General features: G+C 28.5%; 1 long non-coding RNA gene across 1 annotated transcript; it reads right to left on the bottom strand.

Moving 5' to 3' along the window:
* Positions 1-14,617: 14,617 nt before the first annotated feature.
* On the bottom strand, positions 14,618-16,211 carry LOC112706405 (uncharacterized). The gene is made up of 2 exons (XR_003155736.3): positions 15,264-16,211; positions 14,618-14,790 (listed from the first exon to the last, which is right to left on the bottom strand). It is a non-coding gene; the product is annotated as an uncharacterized lncRNA (long non-coding RNA).
* Between the last annotated feature and the right edge of the window lie 7,611 nt (positions 16,212-23,822).

The raw sequence follows: 23,822 nt of genomic DNA on the forward strand, positions 1-23,822 counted from the left end.
TAAAATAAGATAAAGCAGTAATATAAGACGTATAATTTCATTTACAATTTTGCTAGATAATTAATAAAGATCTAACTAATAATAAGTTAACAAGTATTTTTGAACTACACTTTATATTAATTAAATATTATTAATTAGTGATTAATTAATTTTATTTTTTAAAAAATATAAAATTAATAATTATTAATTATAATTATTTAAAATTAACTAGTTAGGAGTTATTTATTTATATCTTTTCTTTCATTAATATAAGGGAAAATGAGAGAGTGTTTTTTCTCCATTTGGTTATCAGATGATAAGTATCTACGTACGTATATAGAAGTAGGTTCTCTTGTCCAACAATAAAAGAAAAATGCTAGAAATCAATACTTTTAGTAGAAATAAATTGAAATTAGTTAATTAAGTCATCAAAAAAATTAAAATTAGTTAGTATTATTGATTTAAATGCAATGCAAAAAAAAAAAATATTAGTCACCTAATATATTTTAAAAAATAATATTATATAATCAATAAAATTTATTATTTTTTAATTTGTTAATTTTTAGTCAATTTTAAATACTAAATCTTAAATTCTAATAGTATAAAAATAAAGTATTGATCTAAAATATTAGTTAATGTTAATAAAATCTATTGGTCCACAACTTCTACTTTTTTTTTTAAAATAGAAAAAATTGGAGAATTAGTAAATTAAACTTATTTAGTTGTTATTTTACGCTGGTCAAAATTAATTCATTTAATTGTGTAAGTTTTCAAAATCTTGAAGTAAATTGCTTGTTTACTTATTTATGTTGCGTTACGGTGGTTCCAAGATCTTTGAAGTTTTCAGTGGTTCATAAAAAGTTTAGTTGTGTTGTAATATCTAATATGAATTATTAATAAAGAATGACTTATTTCATTAAATAGGCGGTTCAGTTTTTAAATATTAAAGAAATTATTTTTTTTAACATAAATTTTAAAAAAAAGACAAATAGATTCCTCACTTTTTATTTTGTCGATATTTTTATTTTTTACTATTAAAAAATACTTTTAAGTTCCTGACCTTCACAAAATTTGGACAGATCAATCCATCCATTCAAATGCTTCTGTAAAACCCAACGAAAAAGTCTGACGTGATTCCCGTAATGCTTGTCACGCGTATGCGTCGCTTAGCAGACTTTCCTCTCATGCGTACGCGTCGCCATGAATTTAGCAAATCCTCTTTTTTTTTTCATGAATTCTCCACTTTGCATGCTTTTTTTTTCATTTCTTTCAATTCATTCTTATCTTCAAAACTTTAAATCACTCAAACAAACATATCAAGACATCAAGAGGGAGAAATGTAAATTAAATTTAGCCCTAACCCCATTACAATCCTTGAAAAGACCTCTTGATACGTGTAAATTTATGTATTGAATATATGTTGATTGGTAGAAGAAGAACAAGCATTAGAAAGCAAGATTAGTAGAGAATTGAGAGAATCGACCCTCAACACACTAGAGAGATTAGAGTGCAAACACTTCCGGTGAGGGTTCGATACTCAATCCCTTGTTCCTTGATTTCACGAGTTTTCTTCTTGTAAGTATATTTATACTTCATTTTGAGATTTGAATTAGTGGAATTCATAAATCATTATACTATCTTAGCCCTACTTGTTCATATATGTTCTTTGAGATTGATTCATTTTTAACCAACTAGGTAGACGCATTTTGCATATTAGTTGATGAACCACAAGAGTTTAGTATGAGGACATGCTAATGTTTAAGTGTAGAAAATTTGATGAACCACAATTTTATGGTTTATATTGTATTGAATTTGGTGGATTTTATCAACTTTTTTCACATTTATTTACTAAAATAGCATAGTTTTGTGAATTTCTCCTAAGTGTGCTTAATGATTGAAAACATGCTTTCTAGGCTATTAAATTGCTAAATTTAATTTACTTTTTTCTTATTCGATGCCTTGATATGTTTGTTTGAGTGATATAAAGTTTCGAAGGCAAGAATGGCTTGAAAAAAATAGAAAAAAAAAAGCATGCAAAGTGGAGAATTTATGAAGAAATGAGGATTTGCTGAATTCATGGCGACGCGTACGCGTGACAAGCATTACGGGAGGGAATGATCCGTCCTAGTTTTGTGAAGGTCAGGAACTCAAAAGTATTTTTTAATGGTTAGGGACAAAAATGTTCACAGAGCAAAAGGTTAAAGACCTATTTGCCCTTTTCTCTAAATTTAATTAATGAAGTTTGAAAAATTAGATTTAATACCTATATAAATAGGGGAAGCAAGGCTTGAAACAGAATACACAATCCAAGCATAAAAACACTTTTTTTATATATGTATACTCATCAACATATGAATTAGTAAATACATATGTAAATTATTTCAGTTATATTGAGTAAATATTAATACTAGAATTTTTTATTTATATTTTTTTATTTTATATTTATTTCTTCTTTCTTATTTATTTATTTTACAACACGTCATCAGTATGAGACTCTGATAAAAATTTAAAAAAATTCAGGTAATAAATTTTTATTATGTCAAAACTCTCTAATCTTGAATTTAATGCTCTTGATATATCTAGAAATAACTATTTATTATGGATATTAGATACCAAAATTCATCTTAATTCAATGGATCTTAGAGATACTATTAAGGTTGAAAATAAAGCATTCCAAAAGTATAAAAGCAAAGCCATGATCTTCCTTCGTCAGCATATTGACAAATGATTGAAAAATGAATATCTCACACTAAAAGATCCTACAGATTTGTGGAAGAATTTTGAAGAAAAGTATAATCATCAAAAGATAGTAATACTTTTTCAAACCCGATATGAGTGGACACACTTGCGTCTATAAGATTTTAAATCCATAAATGAATACAATTCAACAATGTTCCGAATTACTTCACGAATGAAATTATGTAGGAAAAAGATAACTGATAATGACATGTTAGAGAAAATTTTCTTGACCTTTCATGTTTCGAATGTGCTCCTACAACAACAGTATTGAGAAACAAAATTTAAAAAATATTCTAAACTAATTTCTTACCTTTTTGTTGCTGAACGAATCAATGAATTTATTTTAAGAAATCATAAAACGCACCCAGTTGGTGTCACCCCATTTCTTAAAGCAAATGCGGCAAATTATAACTATAGAAGAGATAAATAAGAATTTAATAAGAAGAAAAATTATGGCAGGAAGAAAAATTATGTTCACAAGAAAGGATTTCACTAGAAGTGGGATAAAGAAAGAAATAATGGGCAAAATAAATCAATAGAGGATAAATATTTTCGTTGTGGTGGAAAGGGCCATTGGTCTCGTACCTATCATAACCTAAGGCACTTAGTTGATCTTTATCAAATATCCTTGAAAAATAATGACAAAGGAAAGGAGACAAATTTTGTTTCAAAAAATATTGAAAATTACACCACTCATTATGAAGTATCTAATTTATTTGAGGATCCTGAAGAAAATATTGATCATTTAATCAATGATAAAAAAGTTTAATATTTGAGTTCGTTAAGTACTCATGTAAATAATAATGTAAGAAACTTCTTGTTAAGTTTTATTTTCTATACATTTGAATTTCAAGTATGATATATATACATAATGTTTAATAAAATACTAATATTTATGTTTAAGAATTTCAAAATCACTAAATGTGTCAAATTCTATAATAATAATAATAATAATAATAATAATAATAATAATAATAATAATAATAATAATAATAGTGAAATTTTTAGTAAATGATACTATGTATAGTGCTTCTTAGAAAAACAATTCCAATAAAAAATATAATTTTACTACGGACATACTTTTATTCATTTTATTATTATTATTATTATTTGTCTTTGAAGAAAATGACAAAAACATATAACGAAAATGTTTGCCTTGCGGATAGTGTAAGTTCGCATACCATTCTCAAAAGTAATATATATTTTACTCATCTTGTACTAAAAAAAGAATGTGTTAATACTATTATTGTCTCAGGCAATGTGATAGAAGGCTCTGAAAAAGTTATAATTTTATTTTTTGGAGGAATAAAATTCATAATAAATAATGCACTATTGTCTACTAAGTTTCTAAGGAACTTATTGAGTTTCAACGATATTCGCCGAAATTGATCATATTGAAACAATGAATGAGGAAAATCATGGGTACATATGTATCACAACTCATGATTTAAATGAAAAGATTATATTAAAAAAGTTATCCTCACTTTCATTTGAATTGTATTATACTAAAATTAGTATAACTGAATCACATGCTATTGTAAACCTAAAGTATACTAGCCCTAATGAATTTATAATTTGGCATGATTGATTGGGTCGTCTTGGAACAACCATGATACGAAAAATTATTAAAAATTTTCATAGACATTCACTAAAGAACCAGAAGATTCTTAAATCTAGTGAATTTTGTTGTGCTGCATGTTTTCAGGGAAAACTAATTTTAAGACCATCACTAGTAAAGATTGTATTTAAGTCTCCTGAATTCCTAGAAAGGATTCAAGGCGATATATGTGGACCTATTCATCCATCATGTGGATCTTTTAGATATTTTATGGTCCTATTAGGGGCATCTTCGATATGGTCACATGTGTGCATATTGTCTTCTCACAACTTGGCATTTGCGAGATTACTTGCTCAAATTATTCGATTAAAAACACAGTTTTCAGAAAATCCAATAAAAACAATTTGTCTTGATAATGCTGGTGAATTCACCTCTCAAGCTCCAATGGTATAAGTGTTGAATATCCAGTAGCTCATATTCATACGCAAAATATACTAGCAGAGTCATTTATTAAACGATTTTAATTGATTGCTAGACCTTTACTTATGAGAACAAATCTTTCAACTGTTGTTTGGGGCATGCCATTTTACATGCTGCAACACTTATTCAGTTAAAGCCAACAAGTTATCACCAATTCTCTCCTCTACAATTAGCTTTTGGCTAGCATCCAAATGTTTCTCATTTGAGAATATTTGGGTGTGCGATATATATTCCAATTGTCCCGCCTTATCACACCAAAATAGGACCCCAATAAAAATTGGAAATATATGTTAGATATAATTCTCCCTCTATAATGAACTATCTTGAGATACAAACTAGAGATGTATTTAAAGTTCGATTTGCAGATTGTTATTTTGATGAATCAAAATTTTCAACATAGGGAGACAGAATAAGTTTCTTGAAAAGGAATTTAATTGGAATGTATCATCCTTAATGCATTTAAATCCTCGATCAGGATAATGTGAACTAAAATTTCAAAAGATTATACATTTGCAAAGAATAGCAAATGAATTATTTGATGTATTTTCTGATACTTAAAGGATAACTAAATCCTATATACCAGCTGAAAATGCCCCAATTCAAATTGATGTCACAGTTAGACAAATAGCCACCAAAATAAATTCATGTTAGAAGCGTGTTAGGTCCGTCGGTTCCAAAGGCAAAAATTTTATAAAAAAAGAGGTAAATACTATTCCTGTTGAAAATGATAAAGACATAGTAAAGAGACTTGTAGTTGTCCAAAATTCTGATATAATTTTGACGTCAAGAGACATTCAGGTACTTGAAAATTCTAAAAATTGTGAAAATGATGAGATCTCGATAAATTATGTCTTTACAAGAGAAAAATAGAATAGGAATAAAACAATTGTCAATGAAATATTTACATATAATGTGGTATTAAATATCATGCATGAAAGTAAGGATCTTGAGTCAAGAACAGTCGAAGAATGTCGACAAAGGAATGATTGGCCAAAATGGAAAGAAGCTATGAATGTTGAGTTAGACTCACTTACAAAACGTGAAGTATTTGGACCTGTAATCCGTACACCAAAAGATGTAAAAACTGTTGGATACAGATAGGTATTTGTGGAAAAAAAAAAGAGAAAAATGAAGTTGTACGCTACAAAACTCGACTTGTGGTACAAGATTTTTCACAAAGACCCGGTATAGATTATGAAAAAATATATCCCTTATAGTAGATGCAATAACATTGGGTTATTTGGTCAGTTTATTTGTATACCATAAACTACATATGCATCTAATGGATATGGTGACAGCCTATTTATATGGATCATTAGATCGTGATATCTATATGAAAATCCATGAAGGACTAAAGATATTCAAACCATTCAATGAATATTTACAGGAGTTATATTCAGTCAAAGTGAAAAGATCTTTATATGGTCTAAAGCAATCTGGACGAATGTGATATAATCATCTTACTGAGTATCTGGCCAAAAATAGATTCAAGAATGATGATATCTACTCATATATTTTCGTAAAGAAATCTGCATCTGGATTCATTATAATTGCTGTGTATGTTGATGATTTAAATATTATTAGAACCCATGAAGAGATTCTAATAATTATAAAAGGTCTAAAAGAAGAGTTTGAGATGAAAGATCTTGAAAAGACTAAATTTTGTCTCAACTTCCAGATCGAGCATACAAAAAATGAGATATTTATTCATCAAACAACATAAATAAAAAAGATCTTGAAGAGATTTTATATAAATAAGTCACATCCATTAAGTACCCCAATTATCATAAGGTCTTTGGATGTGGAAAAAAAATTAATTCTGTCCTAAAGAAGAAAATGAAGATATCCTTAATCCTGAAATACCATATATCAGTGTCATTGGAGCACTAATGTATCTTGCTAATAATACGTGACCTGATATATTATTTATTGTGAATTTACTAGCAAGGTATAGTTCCTCTCTATACAGAAGACATTGGAATGGAATCAAACAAATCTTTCGATATCTTCATGGAACAGTTGATAAGAGATTGTTTTATCCATATGAATCCAAGTCACAATTAGTTGGCTATGTAGATGCAAGATACTTGTATGATCCACACAAAGAAAAATCTCAAATAAGATACCTATTCACATATGGTGATACAACTATATCATGGATGTCTACAAAACAGACGATAGCAGCGACATCCTTTAATCATGCTGAAATACTAACGATACATGAAGTAAGTCGCGATTGTTTTTGGTTCAAGAGTTTAATCCAATATATTCTATCATTTTGTAGAATGATTAATAGAAAAATAGCTCCAACTATTCTGTTTGAAGATAATACAGCATGCATTGCTCAACTTAAGGGTGGATACATCAAAGGTGATAGAACAAAACATATTTCTCCTAAATTCTTCTTCACTCATGACCTTCAAAATCAAGGAATAATTGATATCCAACAGATCTGCTCAAGCAATAATATGGCATATTTATTTACAAAATCACTTCCAAAATTCTCCTTTAAAAGATTGGTACATCAGATTGGGATGCACCGATTTTGAGATATTAAATAATGTTGACAAGAGAGAGAGACCGTACTCTTTTTTTTTGTTAGATTTTTCTCCCTATTGAGCTTTTTTTGACAAGGTTTTTAATGAGATAATCTCCATCACAAAGGGTATTGTACTCTTTTTCTTTCACTAAAATTTTTTTCTCATTAGATTTTTCTTTAGTAAGATTTTAATAAGATATAATCCTAAATGAACATTTAAGGAGAAGCGTTATAATATGAATATCCATTAATAAAGTATAGCTTACTTTATCAAATGGGCGCCTCAACTTTTCAATATTAAAGGAATCACCTTTTCAAAACAAATTTAATTAATGAAATTTAGCTAGTGACATAAACAGTCATAAATAATTATGAAATTATATCCTTCCGAATGGGATAAGAGAATTCCGAATACGTATACATATTTATTCCCTTTCTTCTATTAATTGAAGAAATAATTTGAAAATAAAATAGCAAGTATAAAAATGAGTAATAACTCCAGTAGAGATTGGTACGATTCAATTCTATATTTTGTTCGTTTGGGTTTGATTGTGTCGTAGCTCTATAATTCGAATTAGGTTTATCGTTGGATGAACTGCATTGCGGTTAGACTTAGTACATATACAAAAGTAAAATTAAAATTCATAAAATATTATTGATAAAACTGATATAAATATTAACAATAAAACATACATAACCATTTTTTCTCAACTTTTTATTACTTATAATTTTTGAAGCCATTATCAAATGTTTTGAAAATAAAATAAAAATTTATTCTCTTTTAAATAAATTTATGCTATATATACTAAAATAATTTTATTGTAAACAATCATTCATAATTTATTATTTAATTAATATATTAGTGTAAAAATTATAATTTATATTAAAAATATTGAATTATTTTTTCAATTTTTGATGGTACAAAATTTCTTAACATATTACTATCCTATATTAGCCATGTATAGAACGAAAAAGGTTAGAATTTATCAGAAATACGAAAAGGAAGAAGATCATTTATATAAAATTTAAGGGTAGGAGACAGTTTCACTCAATGTATGGAGAATGCGTGACACAGTCTCATGCTTCTTACAATTCACAAAATTTTTTTTACAAGAATGGCAGAGCTCTGTGCAGGCTAAGATGCGTGGCTCACTAGCTCTTCCCGAATTTCTCACACTCACCGAACTGCCAGCATCAGTTTTTGCCTATGACGAGAAGCCTTGGTCTACCACCCACGTATTTATCACACACTCGACCCACTGAATTGCACATCACTACAACTAATGTAATATAAAAAATAATTTTTGCCAAACACTCTAATTTTTTTTAAACTTCTATATAGGGGTGTACATGGTTTCCGGTAGGACCGTTAAAATGGGCTAAACCCATCGGGTAAGCCCGTTTATCCGTTTAAATGGGCGGACTTTGCCTCTAAAATTAAACCCGTTTAAATTTCGGGCTAAACGGGTTGAGCCCGATTAACCCGAAAAAAATGATGGTTAAACGAGCTAGCCCGCGGGCTAAACGAGTGGCCCGTTTAAATTTTTTTTACATTTTTTTAAAAAAAATAGCACTTTTAGCTAATATTTCTCCCGATTCGACCCGAAAATCTGTTGACCTAAAAGTAGTATTTTTTGTCAAAAATATTTTTCTAAAAAAAATAAAATGATAAACGGGCTGACCCGTTTAACCCATCGGGCTGACCATAAACGGTCCGGACTAGAAAATTCTTGCCCGCGAATAAAGCGGGTTTAAACGGGCCAACCCGTTTAACCCACGGGCTTAATGGGCTGGGCCTAAATGGGCCGGCCTAACCCATTTGACAGCCCTATTCTCCGGCCTGAAGACCTGGCCTGGACCTGAACATTTTTAGATTTAGGTTCGGGTTTTAAAATAGACTCGGTCATTATTTATGGTCGGGTTCGGGTCAAGGTGAACCCGATTTCACCTAACTCATGTGCATCCTAAAAGAATTAAAAAAGATATATATGTTTTAAATTAATTCCAATATTATGTTATATTAATCATAAGCTTATTGTTTTATCTTTAATTAGATTTGTTGAATTAGAAAATAGATCAAAGAAGCATTAGATTAAATTTTATGGACAAATTCAAGTTTAAATATGAATATCAACTTCTCAGTAACAAATTTCTTCTTTATAAATAAGTGCATCATAAATAAATTTATTTATAAATAAATTTTTTTTATAAATTATTGTTAAAACTTTAAAGATCCAATTTTTATCCGATTTAGACCCGATATAATTATAACCCGAATATGTTTAGGTTTCATCGGGTCTATAACCTCTAAAAAATAGATCTAATAATATTTAGAACCAAATCAAGATTAAGACAAACTCAGTTTCACTCGACTTATATACACCACAACTTCTATCCATCTATCTATATATACTCATCTAACCCAACCCCCCCCCCCCCCCCTTTCTCATTTTCTTTACTTTGTTACCGTTTTTCTTAACGTTCTAACTTTATTACCGGGCCACGCATCATATTGCCGATATAAAACACAATTCCCATGAGACCATCACATGATGCTTAGAAAGAATGCTTCACGTGTGGGTCCTGACTCCTGAGTGAGTGACCTCACCACCATATTTTATTTTCCTTTAATTTATTTAAGGTGAATTATAGTATACAGAACAACAAATACTACAAATTTAAAGATATGCTTTTTTGTTCATACATTATACAACACATGGTTTGAGTGATGTAATAATATTATAATAATGTAAGAAAGAGAACATAAACTTTGTAATTATTACAATATAGTTAAAGACTTATTTTTGTTAGAGAATAGTAAAAACGGAATTTTTAGAAATTAAAAGATTACTTGTGTTAAGGTTCTTTCTAGTATAGTATTAAATAAAAATTATTACATAACATTGTTTATGCTATATATAAAATAAAATAATTTTAGATATAAATTAAGAATAATTTTTTAAAAATAACAGTTAAGACATTGTTTTTAATTAATTTATTCGAATAACTTAAAAAAAATAATTGACAAAAATAATACTAATTTAATATTAGCTGAATTTATTTTATTTTTAACAAGCAATCAGCATGAATAATATTCTTAATTTTTTTAATAATTTTACTTTAAATAAATTGGACAAATTACTTTAATAAACAAAAGGGCAATCAATATAATCTGAACGTCCCAAATCAGAAAATGCAACATTAAAGTCTTAAAGTGATAAATCGAATTGAGTCAATTCAATTTAATGAAACATGTAGTAAATCAAATTTATTGGATTCGAATTAGGTGTAAAACGTTCTTGAATGAAAATTGAATCAACTGGGTTCGATTTGACATTTTACTACTAAATCGAATCAAATGGACTCGATTTATAGATGAACGTAAATCGAAACAAATGGATTCGATTTATAAATGAACGTAAATCGAATCATTTTAATTCGATTTATCCATGCACGTACGTTATGGTAAATCGAAACTTGTTGCTTCGATTTATTGGGTTTGTTATTATAGGAATAATTCGAAGACACTTAATTCGATTTACAGAGCACTGAGATGTATAAAAACGAGCTCATAATCTAATTTTTTCTGGTCACTAGAGATCGATGTGGCTAGACAAGTATGAGGACCATTATATCATTTTACCTCCCAAATACCTTTGCGCTGGTGGAGACTAACCTGGATGAGCCATGCGCATCCACCCCCAAACTCCTTGCACTTGCTATAGTACTTGCGATGATCCGATTCCAATACCTTGTACTCAACACCACGGCAAATGCTATAGGTCTTCACGCTGAACACGACTTCCTCTTTTTCCTGAAATTGCTAACCTACCTGAAATTCAGATACACCTCCTGCATTTTGCGTGTCTCTTGTCTCGAAGCCAACAGGTACACTGGGATCCCCCCTGAGGTGCCATGGCATCCAAGTCCAGAGCAAAGAAGTGCGGGGGTACTGATTAATACCTGAATTAGATGCTCTCCCACCCACAACTGGAGTCGTCCGTGGTGTCTCATCGTCGCTATCATTAGCTATCGTGGCGGGCTCCACATCCTTATCATCATCATCATCATACAATGCATCTTCAACCCCATCAGGTGCTCCAACCTCTCCGAAAACCGAAACCATCGTAGGAGAACTAGGTGTCGCGAAAGCAACCTCCCCCAACGGTCCAGCCTCACCAACTACTGCGATTCAGATTAATTGCAAAGGATGGTAAAATTACTAAATTTGGCTCAGGTGCAATCACCGGCACTGCCGACGAGGATCCAACAGTAGGCATGGCACTAGAGCAGGTTGGATGTCCTTTAGAGTAAAAATTTCTATTCGAACTTTCAGAACTAGATGCCACATCAACAAGCTTCACCAACAGTAGTTCTGGAGTCATCACCTCAAAAAACTGACGGCGACAATGAAACGGCACTTGAAAATCATCGTCACTGCTAATAACAAATGAATCATACTTGACATCATCCCGTAACAAATGATATCTAATTTTGTTGCATATAAAAAATATATTTCATGGCTAAAAGTTGTATTTAAATTAAACTGTGAAAAGTGGCTATCTAATTTTATTAAGTTGTTTGAAATCTTTTATTAAGAATTTATTTGCTAAATTTATAAATTTGAAAAATTATTTGAAGTAAAATTAAAATTATCCTTCATCAGTGAAGACAATATAATTTTAATGGAAAAAAATATAATTCATATATTTTGACTAAGTTATATATCATGTTAGAATAATCTCCGTTAATTAATAAAAATTAAACATAAATGTAGTAATATCTTAATTTTGTTTAACATGTTTAATTATTTCCATGTAAGAATGAAAAGAAAACAAACTAATAAAATGTTAAAATGTTTATAACAAATTAACAATACACGTTATAATTATTTTTTTAATATATACTTATAAATAAATATTTAACAATTTTTTATATATCATACGAATATTATTTCTTTATAATTATCATTTAAAAAGTTGTGAATAAATACGTAAAGAAAAAATAAAAAAATGTGTTATTATTATTTAAATGGTTAAATATGTATTATTTTACTGTCATATAATTATAATTTATTTAATCTATTAGTATATTACATTAAGAAAAGAAAAAAGAAAATAAACTTGAGCTAATAATTCGAACCGAGAAAGTTATGGTCGTTGTATAAGAAAAAAGGGTTAATGTTTAAAATCGTCTCTGAAAGATCACGTAATCTTTATTTTCGTCCCCGAATAATTTTTTTAATCAAATTAGTCCCTGAAAGATAAACTGTTAGTCAAATTAGTCCTTCCGTTAATTGAAAGATGACGTGTCACGTTAAGTGCCACGTGGCATGATGACGTGACACGCCACGTGGAAGGTCAGTAACACGTGGCACGCCACGTAACAGGTCAGTGGCATGTCACTTGACATATAAAAAAGTTTTCTATTAGTCAAAATAGTCCTTGAAAATTAAGACATAAGTCATTTTCATCCCTCAAATTTTAAAAATTAGTCAAACTAGTCCTTATATAATTTTTTTATAATATTAAATTTATAATATTTTTTATACTACTAATTTTAATATTATTTTTAAACCTTAATAAACAAAATTCTCTTTACATAAAATAATAAAATTAATTAAATTTTTATAAAGTTATTTTGTCATTTGTATTTTAAAATTTTATATTTTCAAATTGTAATTTTTTATGTGATTTTTTTTATTTAAATGAGTTTATCAAATTATTGTTGATTATATATTTAAAAATTTAATATTTTAAATTTTACTAAATAATATAGTAATAATTTTAAATTTTAAATCTTTTAAATTTTTTTAAATTATAATTTTTATTATTATTTAATTTATATAGTAAAACTCAATAATTGAAAATCTGGTTTATAGAGTCACTTTTTGAATCTTAATATTCTAATATAATTTTTTAAATATTTCATTTAAAACAAAAGGAATTTTATTTTAATACGAAGCATATCTATTTATATAATGTACTAGTACGGAGTAGCCTGTGTTATGCATAGGTATAATGTTTTCTATTTCATTTTATCTCATTGATTTGTGAAATTAAAAGAAAAATTATATAATCTATTTCAAACATATAAAACACAAAAATTTATTATGATGTTTGCACGTATTACGCTTAAAAAGCAATTCATTTATAATAATAATAATAATAATAATAATAATAATAATAATAATAATAATAATAATAATAATAATAATAATAATTAACCAACAAATTTTCAATATTTTGTAAAGTTTGGAATTGAAGCAAAATTTGTGGATCTTCTTGAATTTTGACTCTAAGTATCACTACCATTATCTCCTATATATAAGTAATACCGTAATGGAAAAAAAATGTAGTAAAAAAAAAATAGTGGTATAACTTTGTTTATGTTAACATACATAAATTTTGATTTTGAGCATATAACTTTATTTAGGTTAATAAATACATATATTTCAATTTTGAGTATATATATATTCTGGCAAAATGTAGTAATGTAACAAAAAAGGCTTTAAAATATAAAAGAATAAGAGATATTTTGAAAAAAATTAAAGGAGAGAGATAATTTTATGAAGAAAAAATAAAAAAATTATATAAGGACTAGTTTGACTAATTTTTAAAATTTGAAAGATGAAAATGACTTACGTCTGAACTTTCAAGGACTATTTTGACTAATAAAAAACTTTTTTATATGTCAAGTGACTGACCTGTCACGTGACATGCCACATATTACTGATCTGCCACGTGACGTGTCAGGTCATCATGCCACGTGACACTTCTCATCCAATTGATGGAAGGATTAATTTGACTAACAGTTTATCTTTCAGGAACTAATTTGATTAAAAAAATCATGCGAGGACGAAAATAAAGATCGCATAATCTTTCAGGTACTAATTTGAATATTAATCCAAGAAAAAAAAAGTGTAATAAATTTTAATAATTTTTAACTGCTTCAACCATTTTCAAAAGGAGTTACTAATTAATATTTAATAATATGCAAATAGTTGTACTATATTATAATTACAGTCTTTGTATTTATATTGGAACCTTCTCTCATGAAAGGAAAAAGGACACATGTCATTAGTTTTAACCACAAAAACAATCTATATAAAATCTGTATGAAGTGAATCTTTACACTAGTATGACCCTTTATTTAATAATCTGATGAGTTGAAAGTTGAAAGAGATAACCACAGCAGAGCCAGAGAAGGTATATACATGTCTATTTGTAAATCCAATTGAGGTCTTATTAATTAATTACTCAAGTTGTATGACGTATATACATTCAACATTATCCAAAAAAAAAAAGAAAAAGAAACAGACACACACAAGAAGTAGCATGTGGCATATATATAATAATTATATTTACAACATTATTACATTAACGATATAGTAAGTGTCGGGGGTTCGAATCCCGCCTTGTGCATACAGTAACCTATTAGTCAGCGGTAAACCCTTAAATGGAGCTCAGTACCACGGCGCGAATTAGTCCTTGACCTGTCGGATTAGGGGATACCATGAAAAACAAAAAAAAAAACGATATATATATATTCCACGAAGATGCCGTCCGAACCTCAAATCAACAATTATTAGATTACTGGACAGCTCTTCTTAATTAGCTTATATTAACCACTCACTAATCTTTCACAATTTACAAAAGAGAAAGAGAAAAAGACATAGCAAACAAAAGATAAAGGTGATGATGATCGACTATATTAGGATCAGAAGTAGGTGAAGACCCACAAAATCCCTACATTGCAAATTGCTTTCGAAACCACTACTATACATTGCATGTTATTGGTAACATGACAATGAATCAGTAGAAGAGGAAACGAAAGGAAACTCAACAGGGAAAAAAAAACCCTACCTTGTATAGCTAGCTAGATAGCATTAATCATTTAATTACCAACTTAATTATGTAGCATTATTATTATTAGTATATTTGTTTAGTGCTAGTTAATTAAACTCACTGGATGGAGAGGGTATTATTGTGGAAGAATGGTGCGCAAAATCTGGCAAAGATCGGAAAGTGTGGCGCTAAGTGCAATGGATTCGGAACATAGCTTCTCATTCTCAAGGGAGAGTAGAAGATGCTGGTGCATGGTCACGAGTAGCTGGTTCTTCAGTTCTCGATTTTCGAGTCTCAACCGGTTCAATTGGACCGTCAGATTCTCCATGTGCTTTTTTTTCCTGCCGCGGGACCTTCGGGCCGATTCCCGGTTTGACTGCATGCGCCTCAGCTTTCTTTCCTCGCTCGAGTAAACCGACCGGTTCGACCCCTGCGAGCCGGAGCTACTAGGGGGGCTGCCCGGATGGTGGTTAATGAGGGAAAACAGGTCCTGTATTTCGGTTTCGGTCAGCATGAACTGAACCAGCTCGTGGTCTTGGAAGGTCATGGCTTTGCTCAAGTGCATAATTAGAAAGAACCGGCGAATTGAAAAGAGTGAAGCGGAGGGAGGAAGAGAGGGGAAAAGGGAGGAATCGAAATAGGGGTGTGGGGGTATTTATGCAGAAAGGAAGGGGAGACACTTGGGGCCCACGGGAGCAATGGATTTTAGAAGGCCAAGGCCCCATTGGTCCAAAAATATAATGAAAAGTAGGGTTCACAAATCAGAGATGTATTTGTGATTCTTGTGTCTCTAATTAATAAAAAAATTGTTTAATTAAAGATTAATGTCAGAGAAGTGTGGTGGGGGATACAGATTGGGGTAAGCTTTATCGTTAATGGTAATAGAAATGGGGGCCTCAGGGGAAGATTAGCTTTAGCTTAATGACGAAGGATCAAACAAAAACATAAAAACAACAAAATGGATTAGAAAGTTGGGCAACACAATCACAGGTAGGTAGTGTATGGGAGCCCAAGTCATTTTAGAAATGCATATCATTATTATTATTCTTGGTGAACAAGTCGGTGAAAGTTGCATTGCTAGCTACAAAACATTAAAAAGAAGAATATACACATCATATATAAGGTCAAGGAAGACCAACTAATTAACGTTTAATTTAATATGTGAAAAATCACCCATCATTACCATATATAGCTGTTTATGTTTGTGGCCACACATTTATTCTTTTTTCATTAATTAAGATATCACAATTAAAAAAAAAATATAGGATATTAATATATTATCTGTCAACTTATTACCAATAATGATTAATTATTATATTTTAAATACATATAAAGAGACACATCCAAAAAATATATCTATAAAAACACTTCTGTTAAATACAACCATAAAAAAGACATTTTTATTAGACACATCCACAAAGACACTTCTATTAAACACAATTATAAATAAGAATTGATAGATATTGACAAAAATATTGTTGATAACATATCAGAATTGCAATTAAAATACTCCCTAAATTTTAACTCAATAATTAAAATGGTCTCTCAATTTTAAACCGTAAATTAAACAAAATTTTCCAAGACATGTTAACCTTCCCGATGGCATATAAGATAACAATCAAAACGGTCCATGAATTTTAACTAGATAATCAAAATGGTCCTTTAATTTTTTAAATTAAGCAAAATAGTCTATCGATTTTAAACTGTAAATTAAGATGGTCTCTCCATCAAATCTATAACAAAGCCTCTTTCCCCTCTAATATCTGAAAATAGACTCTTGCCATGAATGTGGGTGAAAATATCTCATTTTAATTTGTGAAATGTTAACATTGTCATTTCATCTGTTACTCAAACCTGGTCTACAACCACAATAATCTCGAAACTAAATATAACAGATACTCTCTCCAACAATCTCTCCAATTAAACTATTATTACCCCAATAAACTAGGATAACAACTAGTAAAGACTCCGTCAAAACCAAAACAGAAAAAAATACAAATAACCGAAAAAGAAGAAGGTTACACAATATATATACAGGTGACTTACCCAGTCACAGGTACACAGTACATTGAGTTTTACTCTAAATTACTCTTACTTACTTGAGCGTTGAAGTTCCTTTGCAGGTGTCCAACGACCAACACTACCGTCCCTTTGTAGGTGTCTAACGCCGCTTTCTCATCAAGCAGACGACATTCTACCCTTCCGCTCCAAAAAAAAGTTGGTCTAAGCTTCAGCAGGACGAGCTATACTTCGAAGCGTTTAGATTTACACAGGAACATCATTAATTTAAATTGTAATACATTAGCCTTATCATTAATTTAATAATTCAATTTGTATTTTTAACATGTTGACAATTCACATAAGGACAACATTGTTCCATCAAAGAGGTTTAAACTCCAAAATTTATGAAATTTGTGCCAACTCCAAATTTTAAACCACCATAAAATAAGAACTAATTTATTGTTGTTTAGGCACTTGCTGTATTTTGTACGGGGCTTTATTAGAGCTTTATTTTATTTGGAATGCTTGATTTTTTTTTGTTCATAACTTTATTTTACAGTTTGCATATATAGTTCTCGTTTGCAACCAAAATTCTCGGGGTTGAATATGTATAGTCCTTTTTCTTAGGAAATTGTTGATGAAATGTAAGATTTGATTATATAAAATGCAAATTTTATACTCTTATGTGAATTCTATTTTTACCAACATTCATGATAAGAATTCTATTTTTACTTTTTTAGATATCAGAAGAAGAATTTGACTTTTTTGTAGATCTGATAGAGGGATTATTTTGATTTACAGTTAAAAATCAAGGAACTAATTTAATTAATTAGTTTAAAAAATTAAGAAATTATTTTGATTTTCGAAACATTTAGATAAGAATGGAGATATTATGCTATTTGAGTTACAGTTTGTTGGCGTTAACGCCGTAAATTTAATGATTGATGGAGGAACTATTTTGATTTACAATTTAAAATTGAAAGACCATTTTAATTAATTTAAAAATTAAAAAACTATTTTGATTATCCAATTAAAACTAATGGACCATTTTAATTGCTATATCTTCATTAATTTTATGAGCAATCCATTATTGTGATGTAAAAACTCATTCCATCGATAAAGTATTTAAATAGGGATAATTAATTTGCTCAAATAATATAAACAATTTTTAATTCAACTTAATTTTCCAATTAACAATGACAAAAACTCAATATTTTATCCAATTTCTTTGTTTTCATCGTTACGCCTTTCATTTCTCTTGAAATTAAACATTAACATAATTAACATCATACAATAAAAAGATATATAGCAATACTGCAATAATAAAATAAAATACCCTACTCTCTTCCAAATTAAATTTGCAAAAATTGTATCTGTTTCCACTTTGCTTTATCTCGTATATCAGAGGTCACGCCAATGAAGTAGTAACCGTCAACATATTAACTATTAAGAGTGAAGTGGAGATCCTGTCCATAAAATAAGTATCGCTATATAGTAACTTCACCAAAAATAGTTATTTTATTTAATTTAATATTTATAATTTTATACATATAATAATTAATTAATGTTAAAAAGATAACTTTAAATTAACTTTTATTGTTTCCTAAACTTTATTAAAAACCTAATTTAAAATCATTTAGACCCACTCAACCATTTTTAACAAACTAAAGAAGGCATAATGAATCCAATATAAATTAAAATAATTTCTAAACTATTTGGGTTCCTTACATTTATAGTTTAACTTGCAAGTTGGGAAAAAATGTTGTGTAAACGTCTAGCTAATGGAACTGTCTAGCAAAATTAAAGTTACTCATATATCAAGTAAGTAAATTGTGTAGATGAAGTATAAAGAAATATGCAAAAGCTATCAACTACAATAATGTAGAGATAAGAAGAGAAATTCGCTATCTATCTTATCAAATTAACAAATATGGACGGAGACATAGATGCATTACATTTTTATCTGTCTGGATTTTTCTCACAAGCGTTTTCAGTTTGGTTTGGGAATAATGCCATTGCTTTAGTTTCCTCCTACTTTTTCGGTTGTTCTAGATTGATGTGAACTAGTCCAACCAATTCATATAATTTCTCTAAAATATGTACCATATTTATAAGCTAAGAGAGATTATTAATTAATGACATATTTTATTACAATATGAATATTAAGTGTTACATATGTGAGTATTTATTTAGCACACAGAATAATTGGGAATATTCTTGGGCAGTTTTCTTAGTTGAGGACATCCATGTTTTAAGGATAGTTTTGTTTTTGGTTTGGCACTTGGCAGTTGGTTCCCCCACTTATTAGATAATATTTATTAAAGTGAGTGTTAGTGGAGGATAACATGCAATCCTTTCAATTGCCATTTTAGTTAACCTTGATTATAATTTATTTAATGAAGAATCAAGCAAGATAAACAAACAAACAAATATATTTAGCAATTGCTTCTTTTTTAGCGTGTCAGAGTAGGTTGCATGTGCGGTATGTAAATTATAATGGAAAGAAAAAGATAGTAGCATTTGGGTGCTTCTCCTTTATATATGTATTGTGTTATTCAGTTCATCAGGGTTACTTGTTCCTTGTTCCTTTATCTCTCTCTCTCCGCTACCTTTGATTTTCTTTTTTCACTTCCAAATACACACGTAGAAAATTTAACCTGTTTTTTTATTAGTCATGAAAATATATATATACAACTTTTAATATAAAACTATATCAAATACTTAAATTATAATATTTCTATGTATATCTAAATTATCAATTAATAACACCTGAGGTTGATACAATATAATACATCTCCGATCCTCTTATGCACTCACTCACTCAGTTCTTACTTCTTTATTAGACTATAGGAATAGGGAGCAAATCTCCAACAAACTTGGAATAAAGGACACACCATGCTGTGAAATTAAAAAGCTTTATCAAATAGTAAAAATTCGTATTTTTTAATTTAATGATATATTTTAATTATAGTTAAAGTTTCATAATTACTGTAAGCACTATGATGTAATTAGTGAGTATGTAAAGGAACACAATGCAATAAGCCTAGAATATAAAAGCATGTGATACAGGAAACTAACTAAGCTGGAGGAAGAAAAAAAACATCTATATATCCTATGTAAATTATTTGGGTCATTCTTTGGTAAAGAGAAAAGTTTGATACATATGTAGATAAATTTTTTATGATTAAATGCCTGAATAACACTTTGTAACATTCTATCACGTAGAGTCTTATGCTTAAGTCATAAAGATGAGGTGGCAAAGTATTCATACACATATATCTTACGATTTTTCGTATGCAAATTTTCGTTTATGTGAGTATTACAACTTTTGTTATAAGTTTTTCTTTAACGGCTCCCTCAAATTTATAACTTAAGCATAAGATTCTGTGTGATAGAAATATTACACACTTAATTTTTATAGGAGGATGACATGTTCTTCGAAAAATTGGCTTGGTTAGTTTTAGCCAAATGTTTATAATGTAATGGGATTCTGTCTTGTTAGACCACTTAACGGAATTAGAGTGAATTAGACAAGTTTTTCACCATCGTTTTGTTTTAAAGGAAAGTATAATACATAATTGATATACGTCATGAAGCAAAAAAAGATTAATAATGTAATAAAATTTTTTATTTTTAAATGTAAACATAAGAAAACATTCTCAAACCCTATCATAGTAATATCAATGAATTAATGATAAATATTTGAAAAATAATATTAAATATATATGTATAGGGGGACATTTGCGTCATTCAATCTTAGAAAAAAAATATATTAGAATCTTAAAAAAAATAATATTAAATATATATTATGTATATAATATTTATATTTAAATAATTTTATTTTATGTAAAACAAAATTATAATATTAAATATGAATACAATACTAAAAGATTTTGTATTATATAAATTTAATTAAAAAAATCATATATACTCAAATAAAAAACAAACAAACAAACATATGATGATGATGATGATAAATAATTTTGTGATACTAATACATTAGTTATTTATTTAAAGGTAAATCTATTAATCTAGTTTCTCAAATATAAATGAAACTATTAGACTACGTCTAGAAGATAGATTAATACTGAGAAAGATTGGAAGATAAAAACTAAAAGATGACAGAAACAATATAAATTTTTATATTGTATTTGATGTAAAGTGTAGAAGGTTTACTTTTTATATTTTTTTATTTTGTTTCATTTATCATGTTACGGTTTATTATTGAAATTAATTTCTTCAATTTTTTTATAGAATTTGTTTGTTTTAAATATACAGTAAACAAACAATTTAATAGTTAAGCAGTATGAAAATTCAATCTACATAATTTCTATATATTCTGATGAAAATTTACATAAAAAATTGTAAATATTTTCTCAGTGTTTATTTGAATAATTTCGGTATTTTTGGTTAGTAATTTGTTGTATTACAAAATTTTTTCATCTTTTTATGCAATTTTGTGAACCTGAATTCATTCATATTAACAAGATTTTAATATAACATAGAGAGATTTATAGAAGTTTAATCTTGCAAAGAAATTTTATTAAAAACTTGGATTGAATATTTTACAAAGATACGACGTATGTGTTTGTTAATTCAAAACTGTACACACAATTCAAAACAATGTTAAAGAAATATTGTTAACCGTTTATATTATACAATTTATTGACTTTCTATATTTCCTGATTTATCTACGGTAAGAATTTTCTATATTTTGGTCCTACTTTTTTTATGGTGCTTTTCTCAACAACCTTTTTTATTGTTTTTTTTATAAGAAATACAAAATTAGGTTAAAAGATAACAACAATACCAAGTGCACCTCAATTAATATGAAATACACTGAAAGATAAACTAAATGTACCACTATTATTTTTTAATTGCATCACACAATATCAATTCAAAATGACATGCAACTTAATCAATCATGCAAAAAATAAGACTAGAAATACTACAACAAAATTCTATGGATTAATTATAACAAATTTATGAACAAAATTTTTCAAAAATAGATAAAAACACATAAATCATTCAAACATGCACAAAATAACATTAGAAGCACTACAACAACATTTTGTTACTTAGTTACAACAAAAGGAGAACAACAACACCAAATACACCTTAATTCACATAAAATATACTGAAAGACAGACCAATTGCACCACTATTATTTCTTAATTACATCACATAATGTCAGTTCAAAAAAAAACATGCAACTCAATCAAACATACATTAAATGACTAGAAGCACTACAACAAATTCTATAGACTAGTTATAACAAATTCATGAACAAAATTTCTTAAAAATAGACAAAAACTCATACAAATCACTCAAATATGCACAAAATAATATTAGAAGCACTACAAAATTTTGTTGCCTAGTTACAATAAAAAGAGCACAACAATACCAAGGACACCTCAATTCACATGAAATACATCGAAAGACAAACCAAATTCACAGCTATTATTTCTTGATTACATCACACAACGTCAGTTCAAAACGACATGCAATTAAATCAAACATGCACAAAATGATACTAGAAGTATTACAACAAAATTCTATGGGCTAGTTACAACAAATCTATGAACAAAAACTCTAAAAAATAGACAAAAACACATGTAAATCACTCAAATATGCACAAATTAACATCAGAAGCACTATAACAACATTCTGTTGCCTAGTTACAACAAAAAGAGAACGACAACACCAATTACATCTCAATTCAGACAAAATACATCGAAAGTTGTTACTGATTACTATACACGAACTCACTTCAAAAAATGAAAACACTCAAACATGCACAAAAACACATTTAAATCCCTCAAACACATGCAAATATAGGTTAAACTATATGAGAAACACTACATAACATTTTTACACTGACCTAACAAAGTTATCACCAAATGAACAGTATAATGAGAATAGTAATATGTACTTTAACGCAAGAACATAAAATGAATCTACTAAATAAACAGAAATATGACTATTTAGTATTTTGAGATCGAAAATGCGAAAGAGGAAAGTGAAAAACTAGACGATTAGTGAACTGTACCTTCAATAATCTTTCGTCTTCTGTTTCTGTATTTTTTGGTGAATATTTTGGACGTAACTTTGAGATTTTCTTGAGTTTTCACGAAAGTTTTGAGAGATTTTGAGCGTCGTTTGAAGTTTGATCATTTCAGTTTTGATTGAGGGAGAAGAAGCGTTTTTCATATTAACATTTGCGCCAAAGAACAGTTGTGCGAGTGCGTATTTACACGCTCTCTAATTTGAAGTTGGTTTTTGTTAGATTTGAACCAACTTGGTTGGACATAAATGATAAAAAAGTTTGTATGTGTAGCATAACTTTTTTGTTACTTATATGATATTCATTTTAAGTTAGTTTCGCATCTTAGCTGGAAGAACCATTATTTATGAATTATATACACCAAATCAATATAAATTGAAGTGACTTTGCAAGAAATAAGAAAGTGTATTAATTGCCCATAATTTTATGTGAGCAAATTATTAGAATTGATTCTGTCTACGGCTAAGTAAGAGAATACTTCGAATTAAGCAAATATACAATGGACTTTTGTGATTGAAATTTAAAACTTAGTTGAATAATTAAATAACTTAAAAATGGAATAGATTAGTTAGACATCTATGCAAATGTGTTATGGATGAGTATTAGTTAAATGAT

This window comes from Arachis hypogaea, chromosome 8, assembly GCF_003086295.3.
Source record: "Arachis hypogaea cultivar Tifrunner chromosome 8, arahy.Tifrunner.gnm2.J5K5, whole genome shotgun sequence".
NCBI lineage: Eukaryota > Viridiplantae > Streptophyta > Magnoliopsida > Fabales > Fabaceae > Arachis > Arachis hypogaea.